The 14,353-nt window shown below is 41.6% G+C and overlaps 1 protein-coding gene across 10 annotated transcripts in view; it reads left to right on the top strand.

The window, feature by feature from the left end:
• The first annotated feature begins 2,372 nt into the window (after positions 1-2,372).
• The window catches only part of ctif (CBP80/20-dependent translation initiation factor), an 84,026-nt gene continuing 72,045 nt past the window's right edge, over positions 2,373-14,353 (top strand). For 5 of the 10 annotated variants that reach the window (XM_074617303.1, XM_074617302.1, XM_074617301.1 and 2 more), the window contains exon 1: positions 2,373-2,576. The gene's annotated coding sequence lies outside the window, so the exon portion shown is untranslated. The remainder of the gene's footprint in view (positions 2,577-14,353) is intronic. The other 5 variants (XM_074617309.1, XM_074617306.1, XM_074617305.1 and 2 more) reach the window with 2 other exon arrangements.

Here is a 14,353-nt window from a genome sequence, read left to right as displayed (position 1 = left end):
CTAAACATTTGATCAGCGCTGCCTAGTTTGACCACTTGCTCAGAGTTCGCGAGTGATTGACAGCCGGCTCTCATAGACGGAAGCTGGACGGCAGACTCCAGATCAGCTCTGAGTGGTTGTTTTCCTCCGGTCTGTGAAATCTTGCAGATGCCATTAGGAGCATCAAAGGACACAGAGACACATGAGCTTGTTCAGATTACCTGTCTCATGCACTACTATCAGGATATAGCGACCGTTTTATAAAAATAACTTTCTACCAACTGCATGCTTTAAGTCCCTGAAATGAAATCAAAATATGCCAAAGATCTCTTTATATTACTTGAAAATGATCCGACCCTATAACTAACGATCGCGTAACCCCTTTTTTAAAAACTTTATTTTATTCATGTAATGCTTTTATTTATTATTTTATTGTTTGTGTAAATGTTTTATGTCTCTTGTGATATATGCTCAGTTTTGAGGATGATAACTATATTATTGAAATGATTTTGCCTTACTGTTTGTAAATTCATTCATCTTGTGTATAAAAAAAACTCCTCAAAATTGTACTTCAGTAGGCTACAATACTAGAGTAAATGTACTTAGATACCAGTGGCAGCTGGTGGAATTTCTTCTTGGCGGGGCTGTGCCACATCCAATCAATTTCAGCAAACATCCAGGTAGGATTTAATGCAAAAAAAGTGAAGGTATCAAAAACACATTACTACTTTGCAGTTAAATAATTAACAATTACTTTTTTTCCAACAGGAAGAGTAAATAATGCTTTGAAAAACACAACAGTATAAAATGTACTCAGTGGTGGAATGTAACTAATTACTTAAATACAATTTTGAGGCACTTCTACTTTACTTGAGTATTTCCATGTTCTGCTACTTTCTACTTCTACTCCACTACATCTCAGAGGGAAATATTAGACTTCTAACTCCACTACATTTATCTGACAATTTAGTTACTTTACAGATTCAGATTATTAATACAAAATATAATCAACTAATAAATAATGTAATATTATAGATTAAACTACCCAGCAGTATAAAGTCATTAAAATGAGCTCCACCTTTACCAGCTGCAAGATTAAAGTGATGAACACATTAATGCATCAATAATTAGAATACAATAATATACATTATTCTGCATAATGAGTACTTTTATGTTTGGTACTTTAAGTATTCAGATGCTAATATTTTTGCACTTTAACTTTTGAATGCAGGACCCTTACTTGTAACAGAGTATTTCTACATGGTAGTATTGCTACTTTTACTGAAGTACAAGATCTGAGTACTTCTTCCACCACTGCATGTACTATAATACAATAAACATGTAATGAATGCAATACTAATATAATGTAACAATATAACATGTAATAGAAAATGTTTACTTAATGTGATGCCCCTATTGACCTTGCTTTGTTTGGTAAACCAATAGTGAGGCAAAGATCAGGAGAAGTAAACATGAAGTGCAATTAGGAAAACTGCTGTAAAAGGGACTGACAGCGCGCGCTGTCTCGGTCCACCTCTAGACATGAACGCGCGCTCGCTTCACACTGCAGAAGAGTTATTAGCTCTGAGAATATCTAGTGAATGTACAGTGGACGTTTGTGCAGAAATAAATGCTGCAGCTCCTCCAGACCAACAGAGGTTTTCCGTGTCTTGTGAAGTGACGGGGCTCCGCAGAGAGAAACGTTATCAGCGGCACCCGGTCGGAGACGGTAACGTTTCTCTTCCTGCTCAGTCCTGGCACCGACCCGCTTTTCCTGCTCAGCCGAAAAGCCATTATTGATTCATGGAGAGACCTTCGTCCGGTCAGCTAACATTACTGCCAAGTAGGTGAAATATAGAGTGATATTGTGGTTTTAGCTGACGTGTGTCGCCTCACTGTTTTGAGCGATGCTTGTTCACGTCTATGTAGAGCGAGCAAGCACGAGCCCGATGCTGACTTTCGTTGACTTAACGGCCACAGGTGTCGCTGTTAACAAGCATTTCTGAAAGTTACAAATAGTCCCTTTAAGTCCTGAGGAAATTCAGACACCTGAATGTACATAAGCATGGGACTCAAGTTCTCTGAGGGGTAGAGATAATAGTATCTAATAGATACTTACCACCACTGGGACTACCATAATGGGTTTTCATCACAAATATTTTTTTCTAAATTAAAAAAGTGGATAAAGTGTGCTGTGCTAATATTTTTTTAATTTTAGTTAATCACCCGGTGCTGTATCAAAACTGTCTGCCCAGCAGCAGGTAGGGAAGGGAGAGTGTTAAACCAGTTATGAATCAGCTATCTTCTCAAGCAATGCTTGTTTTAATACTACTGAACTCTATTTCCCACAATGCTTCACTCCTGAGCGCACGTGTCACCGCTGCCAGCAGACCGGACAGAACGTCACATTCCTGCATCATTCCCTTTTTCCTTCAGGACGTCGGAGTTCAGAGCTGCAGCTAATCCTCATCCTCTCCTCCACTACTCTTCTCTTAGACCAAACACACCCATGACACGGCGGCTCTGATCCCAGGAGGACATCCCGGGTTCACCAGGAGTCCCAGAGGAGTCCCAGAGGAGTCCAGTCTCTCTCCAGGGTGAGGATTGATCTCTCTTTAAGCCGGTGGAGGAGTCTCTCTCTCTCTCTCTCTCTGTGTCTGTCTGTCTGGTCGGACTGCTTTCACCGCTGTAGCCAGATAACAGTAAGGATCTGCTGCCAGTGTAGTGACCTGGTTGTGCTTTGTCCTCAGACCTGTTGATATAACCCGGTTAACGTAGGGTTGGTGGGTTAAACCCGTTAAACCCGGTACCGTGTGGGCCATGTTGTTTACTGTTGTACTCAATCACTAGCTAGCTACCGTTAGCTAGCCGGCTGGTTAGCCGCAGAGCTGTCGTCACCATTGTTACCATTGTCAGGCACGCCAGAGCGTGAGGAGGCTCCTCCACATGTGTCTTTGTTACTTAGACGTGGATATTACGCTGAAAGGAGTTAAATAAACGTTACCGTAAACGATATAAATGAAGACGTAGCTAGCTGTTGGCTAACGCATCCACACACAGTGCTAGCATCCCAGACGGCATGGGCGTGGTTAGCACAACACAGAGCTAAGGTGATGATGGGCTGGTGATGGGCAGTTGTTAAGGTCAGCTTGTGCAATCAGTTTGGTTTCAGTAAGGCTGTACCTGCAGGACAGGAATGATCCATTCATCATGTTAAAGCCATGGAAAGCATGCTGCAGATCAGCAGCCATTGACTCTAACAACAAAGAGTGGGTCACAGCTGCTGCTAGTCTGTGTTGGGACAGAGGCAAATCAGTGATGTACACCTTGAAATCACATGTAATCTCTCATCTCCTATGAAAACTGAAGGAGTTGAAGCAGATACAAGCAGTTGTTTTGGTAGTTGTATTGCATGTTTGATTAATTAGCACCTGGTGGGACATGTTGAATGTGTGCTGGAATCATCTCGTCCTTGCCACTTGAAAATCAATACATATATATATATATATATATATATATATATATATATATATATATATATATATATATATATAATTACTCATGTTTTAAGTTAACGAAGTCTTTAAACTAAGTGGTCTATCCTAGGAGTCCTGACTGCCACTATTTTTAAGTTATACTTCAGTTTGCTCACAACATTCCTGAGATTCCTGCTGATCAGACACTGACTGGATCAGAGTGACTTTACTGAGATAAAGGTATGTTCGCGTGATACCACAAGTCACACAACAGAGACCCTCCTGACTCGAATGTGACAGGATTTTTCACTCGTTTGATGCAGAAAAGCAACACCAAATTTGCATGATTTATCTCAGACAGCTTTTTTTTCAGTGGAAAATGGGTTAGTGAATTGATAATCAAATGTATCTGATCCTGCTGAGAGGATAATGTGCTCTATCTTTACTCAAGTTGCATTTACTGCGGTGTCTCAGCTACTGTAGTCATATGCTAATAAATAAGTCTGCCAAGTTGTAAGTCCGGTTCAGCCACTGTCTGTATTCACTGTGAAGAGACATTTAACTTTGCTTTGTGCCTGTCATCTAAAGTCTACCCTGACTGATCAAGTCATTTGTCAACTTTTTTTCGTTACCTTTTGTGAATATGTTACAGTCAATAGATAATTGACTGTACCAGTTAATTGGTGGATTAATTAATGGTACAGTTAATGAATTTATGAATTATATATCAGTGTATATAATGTAATCATAGCCCTATATTTATCTGTCATCAGCCTAGACATACTTAGCCAAAGTTATTTCCAATATGGAGAATGACATGTTTGTTGAAAAAGGGTCTTGTCTAGAAGGTAAACTGATACAATAACAATAACTTGCTAAAAACTCTCACGTGTCTCGCTGCCCGACAACCTATCCTAATCTTAACCATTCAAGTTCATGTCTGACCTCCATTTGAGGTCAATGTCTAGCATTAAACATTCAAGGTCAATGCCTAACCCTAACCATCTCGCGAGAGTTTTGCAACTTGGGTGTTACCTTCAAGAAACGACCGGAAAAAAGTGCCAGTGCTCAATTGTGGGCCTACGCTTGCAGGAAATTTAGGGTATGTAAGAAACCACTAAGCATGTATCCTTCCGGTGACACAGCTAAATAGCCATCAACTAACTAATCTAGAGAAAACTAGATTACATATAACATATGTGAGATTGTACCATCAGTTAAGTGATAGTAATTAACACAGAATAAAGCAAAGATTTAGTGGCACGCTATATTTACTGTCGGTAATCGGCCCTGATAATGTTGCATGCACGTTGCATTATGTCGTGACAGTGGCATGAGGTATTGTTACATTCAAGAAATAGTTGGTATGCATACACACAAACGTAGGTGTATACGTCAGTTACCTCTGCCAAGGCAGAAGGCCCAGGAAGGAGGTTATGTTTTCACCGGCGTTGGTTTGTTTGTTGGTTTGTTTGTTGGTTTGTTTGTTGGTTTATCCGTTTGGAGGATTACTCCAAAAGTCTGCGATGGATTTGACTGCCACTATTTTTTAAGTTAGACGTCATTCGATTTTGGTGGCGATCCGGATCATGATCCAGCTTCGGGAATTTTTTTTAATAACTCCGCTCAGCCTATACATTAACCCCACAGGCTTTAAGACATGCGCAGTGTAACTGATGACGCGTCACCCTGCCTCTTTCCTTCTGCCTGCAGAGAGAGAGGGGGGATGGAGGGAGGGGGGGACACCTGTAGATTCAGCGTTTTTTCACATTAAACCCGGAGAAATTTCAGTTGAGTTAGACCAAAGCTCACTTGGTGAATGTTGGAAAGAGTAACGACGACGGTTTAGGTAAGTTTTATTTAGTTTCTGTCCAGTTTGAATGAAGTGTTTTACGATGCTCCGCTACGTACAGCTGATCTCAACATAAACAAAACGGAGAGGGGGGGGCGGAGGTCTGCGCTCTCCGAGTGGCATTCTAGTTTTAAAGGTCTGCGTTTCTGCCCGTCCAGACTAAAACATGACCTTGGAGTTTTCAAACTAAAACATCATCAGCAGCGTTTTCAAACGTCTCCCTTTCAGAGGGTTCTAAAACGCTGGAGTAGTGTGGACGCAAAGCATAAACGTAGCAAAAGTTATGCATTTGAAAATGAAAACATATTTGTGTGGCTGTAGCCTAAGATGTTCTGGATCTCATTCAGATTCATGTTAAATACTGCATTTTATCCTGACTTTGTAATGTCTTGTACAGCTGCTCTTGCGGCTGCAACATATATAGGACTTATCCATGTATGAATTAATCATAGGTTTTATCCAAACTTTGTAATGATTACATGTTGGTGTGTACTTGATGACTGATCTGCTCACAGAGGTGGCATGTGAAATTTAAGTAGCATTTGGTTTAGGGTCCTCTTCCATGATTAATCTGATCTAATCTGATCTAGGCTTTGAAAAAGCTGATGGTTGATCAATAGCTGCACCTTTTATCATCTAGCTTTTCATTTTTTAGGACCTTAGCTAGGGCTGGGCAATGTGACAAAATATATATCGTCAAAACGATATAAAAATGTCTATCGTATATATTTTTCTTAGGGCGATTTTTAGGTTGTAGAGGGCTCAGTTTTAAAACTAGAGTGAAGATGCTGGCATCATTTGTAACTATAAAAAATTAGGACTCCATTGGTGCCAACCATGTCATAGTAGTTTGCCGAGAAGGAGGTTAAATAACGCTCCAGACTTACGCAAAATATTGGCAAGGAAAAACTGTCATGGCCATTTTCCTAGGGGTCCCTTGACCTCTGACCTCAAGATATGTGAATGTAAATGGGTTCTATGGGTACCCACGAGTCTCCCCTTTACAGACATGCCCACTTTATGATAATCACATGCAGTTTGGTGCAAGTCATAGTCAAGTCAGCACACTGACACACTGACAGCTGTTGTTGCCTGTTGGGCTTGAGTTATGATTTTTGCATATTTTTTATGCTAAATGCAGTACCTGTGAGGGTTTCTGGACAATATTTGTCATTGTTTTGTGTTAATTGATTTACAATAATAAATATATAGATACAATTGCATAAAGCGGCATATTTGCCCACTCCCATGATAAGAGTATCAACTCACTCATCACTCATCTTCAACCGCTTATCCGGGGTCGGGTCGCGGGGGCAACAGCTCCAGTAAGAGTATCAAATACTTGAGAAATCTCCCTCTAAGGTACATTTTGTACAAAAAATGTGTGATTAATTTGCAATTAATTATGAGGAAAATACTCAGTACTTTTCATTTGTCGAGTATTTAATTCACACGGGAATATACAAAAATAGGCTTTACCATGTGAATATTTCATATGATATATAGCGTTATTGAGATATGAAATTACCTATATCGGGATAGACAATTTTGGCCATATCGCCCAGTCCTAACCTTACCTGACTGCATCACAGCAACAGTCCAATTTACTCTTAATAGTTAACTATTGAGCAATGAAACACAAAGACTTAGATGGTGCTGTGTCCCGGTAGCAGAAAAATAAATGAGTATCGCTGATGTTTAAACTTGGCCCGAAACACAGCTTCATTTAGACTATCTAAGCAGAGTCAGTGCAGTGTCATCACCCCAGTGATCTGCAGTCCCAGCACATATGACCGAGCTGCATTGATGTGGTGAGTGATCGAGTCCATGAACTCTGACCTCAGAGGGTCAAACGGTGTCAGAAAATGACAGAATGATCCTGACAACAGTAACAGATAATAATGATGCCAGGGGTTCACGTGAGTACAGTAGTAGCATGTATGCCTCATGTTAAAGCTAACGCTAACGAAATGGGCTAGTGTTTACGCACCACTCAAGTATATGCTTAGCAGTGTTTTGAAGAATGTGGAGAAGGAGCGCGCCGTGCACACAGCTGCATGTCATGGAGAGAGTGGGAGTAGCCTGCAGTAAACTGGAACACCCTGACTCAGCCTGCGGAGCACAAATGTAGCCTCGTTTCGTTTGGGAACTGCTGCTGCTCATTACGGCCGCCTGAAGTGTATGGATGAGTGAGTGGGAAAAGAGACAATGAGAAGAGGGAGATCACGGGGGGTCATGATTGAGGAAGACGTACAGTAAGAGAGAGAGATATCAGGTGGTGGCTTAAAAATGAGAGCAGAAGGCCTTTAGCTTAGTGCAGGAATGCAGAGTAGCTCTCTAGCAAATGATATCGCCTCTATTTTATGGAAACAAGCGCTACAGAACTATTGTCACAGTCTTTCTATGGCCGACCTTTTTGTTCTCGGTTACTCGTTTTGTCATCATCTCGTGTGTTCAACCCCGCTGCAGCTCTGTTGCCGACTAACCTTTGTTGCCTCTCTTTTGTTGCCGTTCAGCTTTGAGGCCTCAGAAGTTCTACCTACACTCCATACATGTGTGTGAAGCCTTGTTTGTCTGTATTTGTGTGTGTGTGGATCTGGACAGAATAGCATTGTGTACAGTCCCACGGTACTGCACATGCCTTATGTTCTCCCATTAGGTCACTGCAGGGGCATAGGGGCACAATGGGGCTATTGTTTTAAGTGTACACAGTACACACACACACACATACAGCACACATTCCCTTGGACCCCCCCAGGCTATCTTTTACTGATCCGTTCCTCTAGATTCAGGTCATTCAGCTCCAACTGTATGAGTAAACACATTTACACGGTGGTGCTGTGGTTAGCTGTGGTTAGCACTGGCGCCTCACAGCAAGAGGGTCGCAGGTTTGAATCCGGCTTGGGGCCCTTCTGTGTGGAGATGGCATGTTCTCCCCGTGTTAGCATGGGTTTTCTCCAGGTTCTCCGGCTTCCTCCCACAGTCCAAGGACATGCAGGTTAGGTTCATTGTTGACTCTAAATAGGTGTGAATAGGTGTGTACCCCGCCTTCGCCCCCCGCGACCCCTAACAGGATAAGTGGTTGCAGATGATGGATGTTCACACCTGGCGTTAGAATGCGTCTCCACTAGGAATGTCACGAGAACCAAAATTAAAAAAAAGTGACGGTACTCTTTTTATACAGTACCAAAGGTACCGTACGATGCCTGTAATGATCGTTGGTAGTGATGTGACAGTGAGGATAATTTTCCCACCTGTAAATAAACATGTGACAACCCGATGTTACCGATTACACCAGACATTTTACAAGAAAGATTGCGGTCAATATGTGCAGAGCGCTGACTCTGATCTTTACCGTCGGGTGGCGGTGTGTCTGGCCTCTCCGGTAGCGCTTTTGCTGCGAGGCTCCGCTGCCGGGTTCTACCTGGCGCCGCTGCTCCGTGCACACCGGCTGTGACAGCTCCATCCACCTCACGCCGATTACCTCATTAGTGTTATGGTTCCCTTATAGCATTGGGATTAAACGTGAAATATTGCCAAATAGGTGCGTTTGCTTTTCACTTTGACCACAAATCCTCTTCCTCCTGCTCCTGCTACTCTGAGCTGATGGACCAAATGTGTTCACGGTCAGTATGTAGTGTCCGTCGTCTGACTATCGATTGATAACATGCCGCTGATACGCCAAAATGAACAAAATGGGTCAATCCTTTTTATTTATTACTTAAAGGTTACATGCCTCTGTTTTTTGTAATATTCAAATGTTTTTAATAAAAGAGTACGTGTTGAATTACAGGGGATTTATTGTTGTTTTGTTTTGTTTTTACCGTGGTATCGAGAATCGTGGAAATTCACTGGTATTGGTATCGACTACTAGATTTCTGGTACTGTGACATCCCTAGTCTCCACATTCGTCTCCAGTGGCCACTTGTGATCCGATCTCACTTCCCCGCTCTATATGCAAATAAACACGTAGTAAACACACTGATACAGCAGACGTTGTGACGTGATATTACATGAATGTCAGTAGCAATATCCTACATAATCGTGAATTCGGGTAAATTTTATTAACATCAAAATAAAAGGTTATTGTACCCGGGGACCTCTGCACCGCTGCGTTTGCCAGGCAACAGCGGGGTACAGCGCTCCAGAGAGCCGGGGAGGAGGGCAGACGGGCGGGTATCAGCTCCTTGCAAAGCAGCGCAACAAAAACACTGGCACATCTCCGACAATATGATCTCCGACAATATGATAATAATGCACTTTGCATGCCTAGTCTGTAGATATGTAGCCTATAGGTAAGATATATTTTAATAAAATACAAATATGGTCCTTCAATGTGGCCCAGCACACATTCGCGTACACACTGCTAAAAGAATGTGGCCATATGTTTCCCAGACCACCTCTGAATGTGGTCTGAAAGACCCGATCTCAATGCATCTTGAGTACGTTCATCCGATCACCGAGGACGCATGTTAATACCAGATCTGAACAGGGCCTTTGAAGTTGGTCTATAATTTTAGCTCTACAAACACATATTCCTTTATTTTAGTGTCGAGATCAACCTGGTTCCTGCTACAACTTTCTGGAAATGCCATATTCTAGTTTTTGGCTACTATTGCTCTCCCAGCTGAGTTTTGCATGCATGTCAGCATTTCTACATGCCTTTAACATGCAGCTGTTGGTTGAAAACTGTGTTTGATTTCCATGATTGACTGCTGATGTTGATGATGAAGAGAGTTCTAAGACTTTATACCGGAGTAGGATCGGGGTCAATTAATTTTTTTTTAATTGACTGGCACTGGCTATATAAAGCTTGATATTTTTCCACAGCGTTGTGAGTGAGTGAAGCAAGAAGTTGGACAAGCAATGTGAACTTTGTGCTGAAAACTTTGCCACTATTTCAGCAACCCTGATAACCCTGGTCCAACCCTGGTCATTGGTGTGAAAGGGGTATGAAATGACCTGTGATTTGTCAAAGTCTTCCGTCACAGGCTAGCTTAAAAGCCTGAAAACAGAGCCATGAGGAGGTGCAGAAGTCTAGTTATCTCTCAGAACACTTGAATTACAATATGCTGAAAGGTTATTATGGAATTTTGAACTGCATACTGCCACTTATAACAGAGTAAAAAGTAAGTCAAAGAAAGGCACTGGACATTGCTCTAACATTTGAGGATAAGTAGAGTCCGTAGTAGAGCAGATTAGGTGAATTAGCAGCTCTTACGCTGCATGGGGTGAGAATGTTGACTTGGACTCCCACTGGGGCGACTGGGTCTCATGTTCTGCTCTGTTTGGGATGTGTGGATTATGGTTCTTACTGTTTGGTTGTTGTGTAACCATATCAAAAGTAGTCTTTGTTAATTCTTAGTCGACTAAGAATTTCTTTAGTCAAGGACAGCCCTAGAAATTGCAAACATTTTGTTAATTCTGCAGCAGAAGAGAGATTACCCAAATCTTGTTCAAATCTCACACTGGCTATACTCTCAATAATGACCGTTTACAAAATGCTAAAGGACACCATACCAAACAAGATTCAAAGGTTTTATTTGTCACATGATGCTCATTCAGTATGTGCAGTGTAATGCAGGCTGGCATCCTCTTGAGGCTGTGCTAAAAAAGGCTGGTATTGTTGTGATAGAGGAGTAAAAACAGCATGGAAAATCATTAATGGCAACTTTGCATCTTCAGTCACACATCTGCTGAAATTTGAAAACTTTGGAAAGATTATTTTTTTCTGCAGTGCCACTCAATTTTCCCCCACAGCTGACTTTCATGCATCAATATGTATTCATACATGCAAAGTCACAACAGCTTTTTCTGACATTTTGCTGTTTGCAAATGATTACAATCGGGCTGCAGGATCTGTTAGTTGCTCAATCTAACCTCTCAAAAATAGACTACTCCAAATTATGTTTGAACCCAAGTGTGAGTTAGTTAAGCCAGCCAGTCCGTAGTAGACCAGATTAGGTGAATTAGCAGCTCTTGCGCTGCATGGGGTGAGAACGTTGACTTGGACTCCCACTGGGGCGACAGTGGATCATGTTCTGCTCTGTTTGGGATGTGTGGATTATGGTTCTTACCGCTTGGTTGTTGTGTAACCATATCGAAAGCTGCAGATAGTAGTTTATGATACGTGATGTGTTGTTTTAGTGTGCCGTGATAAAGCCAGTATGATTTGTTAGGAGACATTAAATGTTTAGTGGTATTGTGTCTTTGGGCCCAAGGGGATAATGGTTTACATAGTTGTTGTTGTTATGCTTTATGTTGCAGTTTCATGCAAAACTGACTTCTTTATGTTAGGTATGAACCTTGAGAATATTCTTCTAATATCTTACCTAAATCGGTACATTTTGGCAAAGAATTGTGTCTCCATTCAACCCCGTCTCCTAAAAATTACGTTCCCATACAACTAAACTGCATTCTCAATTAGTTTTGGAAGGAAACGTATTTTGTCGTAGATTACGTTTATCTTTTACGTATCACGAATACGTTTGTAATGATACGTAATTATACCACATTATACCTATGTGGTATAATAATGAGTATAACAAGTCGGCTGCCTCACTGATCTCCTGCGTGTGTCACGCATGTGGCATCCACGCCGGCAGTGTTTCTGCTGCTGCCAGCTCTCTTTCTTTCCACATAGAGTATGCCTTTCACAATTTTATTTCATTATAAATGTCATTTATATTTATTTTAGACAGAAAAAGGTTAAGAACCGTGTGGTAATTTGTAAATAATAGTAATGATCCACAATTAAAACCCCATATTTTATTCATTCATGGAGCCCTGCAAGTCACTGCATGTTCTACAACACTGTCCTGCACATATTTCACAATAAAAGCCTTGGGTTAACAAATGAAGGAATTCTGTCCACCGAAAAAAAATGCTTGAGGGCTTTTATTTTATTTTTTATTTTTTTAAAGTTATTTTTTTATTGACAGGACAGTGGATAGAGTCTTGGAAAGGGGGGAGAGAGAGAGAGTGGATGCGGAAAGGGCCACAGGCCGGACTCGAACCCGGGCCACCGCGGTTAGGACTGAACCTTGTTACATAGGCGCCCGCTCTACCAACTGAGCTAACCAGGCGCCCCCTGCTTTTATTTTTAAATAAAGCAGAAAGTGTTCAAATTAAATCTTTACCTTTTTTCATATCCGTGACATATTCTACAGATACAGACATTGAAACTGTAGTAATTGGGTCTGTAGAGTAACTCGCGAACTCCGACCAAACGGTCAAACTAGGCAGCGCTGATCAAATATGAATCAATATTATTTAATTATGTTAATGCCTATTTCTCTCCTCAAATGTTTTCAGAATCATCTTGTAGTGCACGGTTTAGCTGTAAAATTAGAAAGTTTTTGACTCCACTGCCATTGTGAAATCTGGTGAAGGAATGCCAAGTTCTGGTCACATGATCGGAGCACAGCCAATAGGAATGCTCTCTCAATGAAATGACCTGTGATTGGTCAAAGTCTCCCGTCACGAGCTAGATTTTCTAAAGCCTGAAAACAGAGCCATGAGGAGGAGCAGAAGTCTAGTTTTCTCTCAGAACACTTGAATTACAATATGCTGAAAGGTTATTATGGGATTTTTGCCCAATGATGCCAAAAACATACTGCCACTTTAACAGAGTAAAAAGTAAGTAATCAGTAAGTCCAAAAAAGCACTGGACATTGTTCTAACATTTGAGGATAAGTATTCAACACTCCTCATTCAGTGCGCCTGGGAATGTGTAAATTCATCACATCACCATGCCTCTGAATTACACTTTAGTTTCAAAAGTGACAGTGCTGCGTGTATTGTCGTGGACACACCATTTAGTTTAGTTGCTGGGTTGTCAGCTGTGTGTCTGCTTGGCGTACGTTACTCTGTCTGCTTGGCTTAACGTTACCGAGTGTCTGACAGACCGTGTCTGTGCTACGTTCACAGCTGTATCGTTGCCAGTGGCCTCGTGCTTCCCGTTGTCACACACATACGGCCTGTCAGCACGGCGTAACGTTAGCGAGTCTCCGTCAGACCGTGTGTGTGTGGCGACGATGGGTGTGGGGTTGTCGGTGGCATTATTGCTGTGAATATAGCTGTAGCTGTGTGTGTGCAGTTTATTTGTCGGTGAATAAAAGCTACAACTCCTCAGCTCAAGACCCGAGCCAACTTCCTGTATCTTGCAACAGCGGCTCAGACTCTCTTAAGGTGGGCTGTTAAGGTGGACCAGCTTTTCTCCGTAAAGTGACAAGCCGATAGCGTTAATCGGTTAAAATTCTTTATGTCGGTTAAACGGTTAATTATTAACATCCTTAGTCAAGATTGCACAATATATCATGATCACAGTTGTTTCATTTTGCAAGTAATCATCAATATACTCTGTCTCTTATGAAGTATGGATGGTGTAGATTGGCGTTTGTCTCAAACAAAGAAACAGTGTGCTGTCCAGTGCCATGCTGTGTCTGTCTGGCCAGTTCAGTATCAGTCTGAATGGTGCTGGGCTCCGGGCACAGTCTTCAGCGCGGTTTTACTGTAGTACATGCTGCTTTGCATTTTACAGTCTTGAGCTTTCTCTGCTGGTCGCCTTGACTCGGACTCCCACATCTAGTTTAAGCAGACCATTCATTTGACTCAATAACCTTCTCTGTATTTCCTTAGCCTGTTTTTCAGACCTCTGAATCACTGCTCAAATCTCTGAATAGTTGAGCGGCTCAAATACACTCAGCTGCCAGTTTCTTAGGTACACATATCTTAAAGGTCCCATATCATGCTCATTTTCAGGTTCATACTTGTATTTTGGGTTTCTACTAGAACATGTTTACATGCTTCAATGTTCAAAAAACACATTATTTTTCTCATACTGTCTGTCTGAATATACCTATATTTATGCTCTGTCTGAAACACTCCGTTTAAGCGCATTTCAGCGGAATGGCAACGGAATTGCGCTGCTAGGAAACAGCTTCGGTCCATGTTTACATCCTGTCAGCTGATGTCTTTCACATACACTGCAACAGGAAATAAACTGGGACACATTTAGTATGTTTACGTTTAAAAATGTGAAATG

This window comes from Sebastes fasciatus, chromosome 19, assembly GCF_043250625.1.
Source record: "Sebastes fasciatus isolate fSebFas1 chromosome 19, fSebFas1.pri, whole genome shotgun sequence".
NCBI lineage: Eukaryota > Metazoa > Chordata > Actinopteri > Perciformes > Sebastidae > Sebastes > Sebastes fasciatus.
The sequence above is the reverse complement of the archived record's forward strand: the minus strand, read 5'-3'. Positions and strand labels throughout refer to the sequence as shown.